Source organism: Saccopteryx bilineata, chromosome 6, assembly GCF_036850765.1.
Source record: "Saccopteryx bilineata isolate mSacBil1 chromosome 6, mSacBil1_pri_phased_curated, whole genome shotgun sequence".
NCBI classification, from domain to species: Eukaryota; Metazoa; Chordata; class Mammalia; order Chiroptera; family Emballonuridae; genus Saccopteryx; species Saccopteryx bilineata.
Genome location: NC_089495.1, coordinates 120859174 through 120867408, shown reverse-complemented (window position 1 = coordinate 120867408; position 8235 = coordinate 120859174).

Below are 8235 nucleotides of genomic sequence, written 5' to 3'. Positions count from 1 at the left end.
CAGCAAGCGGTCTACTGAAGGCCCGCGGTCAAGGCACATATGAGAAAGCAATCAATGAACAACTAAGGTGTTGCAACGCGCAATGAAAAACTAATGATTGATGCTTCTCATCTCTCTCCGTTCCTGTCTGTCTGTCCCTGTCTATCCCTCTCTCTGACTCACTCTCTGTCTCTGTAAAAAATAAATAATTAATTTAAAAAAATCTTTTGGCGCAAAAGTCCTCCCCCAACACACATTAACATAATCACGCCCATCCCAAGCAAGAAGGGCAACTAGTATCATCACCTGGGCAACAGGCTTCCATGTGGGCAGCGCCATTTTTAACAAAGTGAGCATAATATATTTTATCTGCCCAACATACACTATAAGAGGAGAGCAGAGAAAGGCCACGTAGAGGAGAGGAGAAGTAGCCAAGATGGCAGAGTGCTGAAGGAGAAGCCAGTTTGTGCCTAGTTTGTGGAGAGAGAAGGAGATGGGGAACAGAGGTAAATAAGGCTGGTAAGGTACAAACCTTTGTTCTAGGAAAACTTGGATAAGTCAGTGGCTTTGGGAGCCTGAATGGAAAGGAAAGTGTTTTCCTACTGTGTATATTTCTTGCCTGTCAGGTACAAGCTAGGATTAAAGCTAATGGCCCACCAGTTCTTGGCTTCTTTATTTCATTACCGTCTGTCCGAATCAAATATGAACCTGCACAGGTCAGGCGGCTGTGATGGTGGCCGTGGATACTGGCTTTACAGTATGCAATGGAGTAAAAACAGTCTCTTTAAAATGGTGTTGGGAAAACTGGACAGGTATATGCAAAAAAATAAAACCAGACTATCAATTTACACCATTCATAAAAATAAACTCAAAATGGACAAAATGCTTAAATGTAAGTTGCAAAACCATAAAAATCCTAGAAGAAAACATAGGCAGTAGACTTTCAGACATTTCTCATAGCAATATGTATGCTGATATATATATACTGCTAACAAAAATTAGGGGATATTTCAAAATAAATATGAAGCTATAAAATATCCTTTAATTTTTGTGAGCACAATATATATTTGGGCAAATTAAATAAAGGACACAATAAACATGGGAATATGTCAAACTAAAAAACTTTTGCACAGCAAAAGACACCATGAACAAAATAAAAAGACAACCCACTCACTAGGAGAACATATCCGCTGACATATCCAATAAGGGCTTAATAACCAAAACTTATAAAGAACTTATAAAACTCAACAACAGGAAGACAAACAATTCAATTTAAAAATGGTCAGCCTGACCTGTGGTGGCGCAGTGGATAAAGCATTGACCTGGAAATGCTGAGGTCGCCGGTTCAAAACCCTGGGCTTGCCTGGTCAAGGCACATATGGGAGTTGATGCTTCCAGCTCCTCCCCCCTTCTCTCTCTCTGTCTCTCCTCTCTCTCTCTCCCTCTGTCTCTCCCTCTCCTCTCTAAAAAAAAAAAGAATAAATAAAAATTAAAAAAAAAATGGTCAAAGGGCCTGACCAGGCAGTGGTGCAGTGGATAGAGTGTCGGACTGCGGTGCAGAGGACCCAGGTTCGAGACCCCGAGGTTGCCAGCTTGAGCGTGGGCTCATCTGGTTTGAGCAAAACTCAACAGCTTGGACCCAAGGTCGCTGGCTTGAGCAAAGGGTCTGCTGAAGGCCCACGGTCAAGGCACATATGAGAAAGCAATCAATGAACAACTAAGGTGTCGCAACGAAAAACTAACGATTGATGCTTCTCATTTCTCTCCATTCCTGTCTGTCTGACTCTCTCTCTGTCTCTGTAAAAAAAAAAAAAAAAAAAGGTAAAAGGACCTGAATAGACACTTCTCCAAAGAAGACATACAGATGGCCAATAGGCATATGAAAAAACGTTCAACACCACAAATCATTAGAGAAATGCAAATTATAACACAATGAGATATCATCTCACAGATGTCAGAATGGCGCTCATCAACAAAGCAACAAACAACTAGTGCTGGCGAGGGGGTAGAGAAAGGGGAACCCTCCTGCACTGCTGGTGGGACTGCAGACTGGTGCAGCCACTGTGGAAAACAGTATGGAGGTTCCTCAAAAAATTAGAAATGAAGAAGCCTTATGACCTAGCTATCCTACTTCTAGGAATATATCTTGTATTTTTTTATGCAAAATAAATGAATACAAATATAACCATTCTATGTTCCCCTTCCTGATATAATAGACAGCATATTTTCCATACTTCTCTGAACTCTGCTCTTTTTACTTAACAATATGCCCTGGGGATCTTTTCATTTTGCTCCTTTCAAAGTACTTTTTTTTCCTCTAAATCAGCTGCTCTAAATGATAATGTTTCATTGTGGAAACACACTATAGTTTAATTAACAAGGCCCCTGTAGTTTGGCACTTGGATTGCTTTCAAATATCTGTTATTATAAAAATTGTTAGAATTTAAGTGATTATTTAGTGAATGAATAAGGGCTGGTGACTAGAGTTTCCTCGGGTCTACAGACATTCCTCCCTCACCCATTCCTCCATGACATGAAGGAGGCCTAGAGAAGTTGCTACATAGTCATGTGTGCATCAGCTGGTGGGCAGCCAGGTCTTTCTTTATAGATCAAAGACTTGGTCCAGGTATATTAGAAGTAGAAATAAAAAAAAGAAAAATAAATGAACAGAGTTTTGAAGGAAAAAAATAAGAAATCAAACATAACCTTTTTTAAAATTTTATTTATTGATTTTTAGAGAGAGGAGAGGAAGAGAGAGAGAGAGAAGGGGGGGGCAAAGCACGAAGCATCAACTCATAGTAGTTGCTTCCTGTATGTGCCTTGACCAGGCAAGTCCAGGGTTTTGAACTAGCAACCTCAGCATTCGAGGTCAATACTTATATCCACTGCGCCACCATAGGTCAGGTTCAAACATACCGTAATTTTCTGTAGTAGAAAAGGGACTCTTGCAACATCATCTGCTCTGAAGGAGGGTGGAGGCCCTCTTCCTTGCTGGCCACAACCATTCCCTAAAACTGGGAGCTATACTTAGGGTTCCAGATCTCTTTCAGAAAACCTCTGCCCTTCTTTACACCTGAATATCCACAGGTCAGGCAATATACCATATTTCCCCATTATAAGACGCTCCCATGTATAAGATGCACCTTAATTTTGGGGTCCGAAATCTGAAAAAAAATGTATTTCATAAAGTTATTGAACTCAAGATTTATTCATCATAAAATTCATACAACTTCTTATCTGCGTGAGAAAGCAGAAAATGCAAGTAAAAAAAAAACTATAATCACTGTATAAGATGCACCATTTTTGGACCCCAAATTTTCCAGAAAAGGGTGCATCTTATATATGGGGGCATATGGTATTGAGTTTCTATACATTAATAATGAATTATCAGAAAAATAAATTAAGGAAACAATTCATTTACAATTAAGAAAGAGTAACATACCTAGGAATAAATTAAACCAAGGAGGTGAAAAACTTGTACACTGAAAACTGTAACATATTGATGGGAGAAGTTGAAGAAAACACAAATAAATGGAAAGACATTTCATGATCATGGATTTAAGAAATTAATATTGTTAAAATATTTATACTATCCAAAACAATCTATAAATTCCATGCAATCTCTATGAAAAATCCTATGGCATTTTTCACATAAATAGAACAAACAATCCTAAAATTTATTTGAAACAACACTAGACCCCAAGAGCCAAAGCAATCTTGAGAAAGAACAAAACTGGGGCCATCAGGCTGCTTGATTTCAAACTATATTGCAGAGCTATAGTAATCAAAAAGGACACATAGACCAATGGAACAGAATGGAGAGCCCAGAAATAAACTAACACCTATATGGTCAATTAACCTGTGATGCAGAGCCAAGCATACATGATGGGGAAAAGACAGTCTCTCCAATAAATGGTGCCAGGAAAACTGAATGGCTATATGCAAAAGATAAAACTGGACCTCTACCTTACACCATACACAAAAATAAACTCAAAATAGATTAAAGACCCGAAGTCATAAAACTCCTAGGAGAAAACATAGGCGGTAAGCTCCTTAACATTGGTCGTGGTTATGATTCTTTGGATTTGACACCAAAACCAAAGGCAACAAAAGCAAAAATAATTAAGTGAGATTGTATCAAACTAAAAAAGCGTCTGTTACAGCATAGGAAACCATCAATAAAATAAAAAGGCAACCTACTGAATTGGAAATAAATATTTGCAAATACTATATCTAATAAGATGTTAATATCTAAAATAGGTCCTGGATGGTTGGCTCAGTGGTAGAGCATTGGCCTAGTGTGTGGATGTCCTGGGTTTGATTCCCGGTCAGGGCATACAGGAGAAACGCCCATCTGCTTCTCCAGCTCTCCCCCTCTTGCTTCTCTCTCTCTCTCTCCTCCTCCTGCAGCCATGTCTCAATTGGAGAGAGTTGGCCCTGGGCTCTGGGGATGGCTCCATGGCCTCAGCCTCAGGTACTAAAAAGAGCTTCATTGCGTTGCAGAGCAACACCCCAAATGGGCAGAGCATTGCCCCCTAGTGGGCTTGCTAGGTGGATCCCGGTCAGGGTGCATGTGGGAGTTTGTCTCTGCCTCCCCTTCTCTCACTGAAAAAAAAAAAAAAAAAAAAAAAAAAAAAAAAAAAAAAAAAAAAAAAAAAAAAAAATATATATATATATATATATATATATATATATATATATATATATATATATATATATATATATAAACCTCATACAACTCAATAGCCAAAAAACCCAAACACTCTGATTTAAAAATGGGCAGGGGATCTGCATATATATTTTTCCAAAGAAGACATACAGATGGCCAACAGATACATGAGAAGGTGCTCAATGTTACTAATCATCAGGGAAATGCAAATCAAAACCACAGTCAGCCTGACCTGTGGTGGCCCAGTGGATAAAGTGTTGACCTGGAACCCTGAGGTCCCAGGTTTGAAACCCTGGGCTTGCCTGGTCAAGGCACATGTGGGAGTTGATGCTTCCTGCTCCTCCCAGTTCTCTCTCTCTCTCTCCTCTCTAAAATGAATAAAGTCTTAAAAAAAAAAAAAAAACACCATAATCAGATATCACCTAACATGTTAGAATGGCTCTTCTCTCACGAAAATCAATAAATAAAATTTTAAAACACCCCCAAAACAAAATACGGAAACAATTTAGGTGCCAAGCATGGATGAAGGATAAAGAAAATGTGGTGTGTGTGTATATATATATATATAATGTAATATTATTCAGAAATAAAAACAATGAAATCTTGCCATTTGCAACAACCTGATGGACTTTGAGGGCCTCATGCTAAGGCAGCGTTTTTCAACCTTTTTCATCTCATGGCACATATAAACTAATAAAATTCTGTGGCACACCAAAAAATATATTTTTTGCCAATTTAACAAAAAAATTAGGTATAATTTTGATTCATTTATACCAGATGGCTATATGTTGTGTTAGCTGTTGTCATTTTTTTATATGACAATCTAAGGTAAAAGAGGTCAGTGCTTCTGACTAAATGGTCAGGTATTGCATGTTTTTTGTTTGTTTTAAGATTTTATTTATTTACTTTAGAGAGAGGGGCAGGGGAGAGAAGTGGAAAGCATTAACTCATAGTTGCTTCTCATATGTGCCTTGACCTGGCAAGCCCAGGGTTTTGAACCAGCGACCTCAGCACTCCAAGTCAACTCTTTATCCACTGTGCCACCACAGATCAAGCAGATATTGCATGTTTTTTAAATTCCTGAAGCACACCAGTGTGCTACAGCACAATGGTTGAAAATCGCTGTGCTAAGGGAAATGAGACAGAGAAAGACAGATACCATATACTCTCTTATATGTGGAATAAAAAACAAACAACTCATCCCAAAACCAAGGTCATAACGAGAACAGGAAGACAGATTGGTAGTTACCGGAGGCAGGGATGGGTGAAATGGCTGAAGGGGGTCAAAAGGTATGAACTTCTGTTAGTGTAGGCAGCTCCAGATTAAAAGAGAAGAGAGCTAGAGTGGCTGGACCTGGTTGACTCTGGGAGTTACACTTAATCAGGCTTAGATCTGGAAGTTACAGCTACAGACACCCTAAAGCAGTGGTTCTCAAACTTTTTGCAGTCAGGATGCATTTAAAATCCTGCAAATAATTATAGGCGTACTATATACAAATTTCTGAGAAATATGTTATAATAAGTAAAATATTAAAGAAAAAAATACAAAGTCCAAGCGTGCTTTTATGGTAATTAAATGAAATAAATATGACAAAATTAAATTTATTCTGATTTTTGTAACATTTTTCTGTTACATTTTTTGAGTTATGCTTTTTAGAATTCGTAAAAAAGAGGGGTTAAAAAATAAAAAAAATGACAAAAGAGTTATCTTTTTATATATATAGATACATTCTTAGTAAGATTTAGTAAATTTGGCAGGTCCCAGCGTGAATGTGTTAAGTTTTTCATTCTTGTGTTGATGAGAAACATGAGCTTGATGTGTCCTAGTGATTTCTTCAATGTTTGGGCATATATTTGAAAGGCAAACTCTCATTTCCTTGTCAAAACATTGAAGAATTCCTCTCTTTTTACTCTTAATTGTGTTGAGTGCAGAAAACCTCCACCATACATACCATCTTAACTTTACACCAAACAAAGCATAGAAGAAACTTGCCTCCAGTATTCCCGGGGAACATGGGGGATAATGTAAACAATCCAGCACCACAGCTTAACAGCCTTTTGCAACCTAATCAGGCAAGTGAGGTGGGGGGTTGGGCACACTGTCAGCTTACAGCCAATTCCCCACACCTCTGTTTCCCCAAACTCTAACTCCAAAAACCCTGTTGGTTTTTTGGTCCCCAACAGGCACATATATCTCTTGAATACCATAGGGCGCACCTGGAAATCTTCTAGGACACACCAGTGTGCCCTGGCGCACACTTTGAGAACCACTGCCCTAAAGGATAGCAGAATTCCTGCCCAGGGGATTAACATCCTTCCGCTCCACTTTCTGTGTAGGGAGGAAGGACCAGCATTCCTATCTCCCCAGAGAAATACCACTCTATTTCCCACAGACTACTGAGGTGAGAAAGAACCAGTAAAGGGGGAAGTTCCTTTGCTGGGTGCATGCGTGGTAGAAACCAAGATGATGCAAGCAGAAGTGAGCACATGGTCAGTAGAAACCAGAAACATAGCAGAATTTTGGGACATGCACAGTAAAAACCAAGATGATGCAGGGGAAGACCTTATACTTTCAGGCATGTACAGTAGGAGCCAAGATGGTGACCATAAAGGAGAAGTGTCTAACCTGGGAAAAGAACCAGATTGGATGAGGGACATGAAACCCACAAAGATCAAGGAAAGGGATTGGGTAGGGGAGAACCCAGCACAAGCATGTGATGGATTAGGAAAGAGATTGGTTAGTCTGAAAGAAAGCTGGCTCTTTCCCAAGCCTGAGATAATATAATCAAAGCTTAACACAGGTCTCTGTGGCGCAGTGGATAGAGTGTCAGACTGGGATGCATAGAACCCAGGTTCGAGACCCCAAGGTCACCAAGCTTGAGTGCGGGCTCATCTGGTTTGAGCAAGGCTCACCTGCTTGAGCCCAAGGTTGCTGGCTTGAGCAAGGGGTCACTCGCTCTGCTGTAGCCCCCGGTCAAGGCACATATGAGAAAGCAATCATTGAGCAACTAAGGTGCTGCAACGAAGACTTGATGCTTCTCATTTCTCTCCCTTCCTATCTGTCTGTCTGTCTGTCCCTATCTGTCTGTCCTTCTCTCTGTTTATGTCACAAAAAATAAATAAATAAATAAAAACAATAAAAAAAGCTTAACACAGTCTTGTCTGGGTGGCACAAGTTTGTTTGTTCGTTTGCTGGCCTGTTCATCCGTGCATTCTCTCTGCAGCAGCTGCACAGTCCCAAGTGCAGGCTGGGGTGCAGCGGACAGTGTTGGCTGGAGCAGAGCTGAGAAGAGACTAAGCTAGCCAGACAGGGCTAGAGACTAGCTGGACTAAACCTTGGCATGGACTGAACTGAATTACAAAAGCCTCGGATGCTCTGCTGATTGCCCTTCTCCAGGGCTTGATGAAGACAAGGCTGAACTTCTTTCACAGTGGAATGGAGTTAAGCCACTTGCTTGTGGATGAGACACTGGGCACAAGGGAACAGTCTTATGTATTTGCTCCAGCTGCAACAACTCTTACCACTACCCTCATCCTCCCATACATGGGTCCCTGAAATGCTTCTCTTGCAACTCCGTGGAAGAATC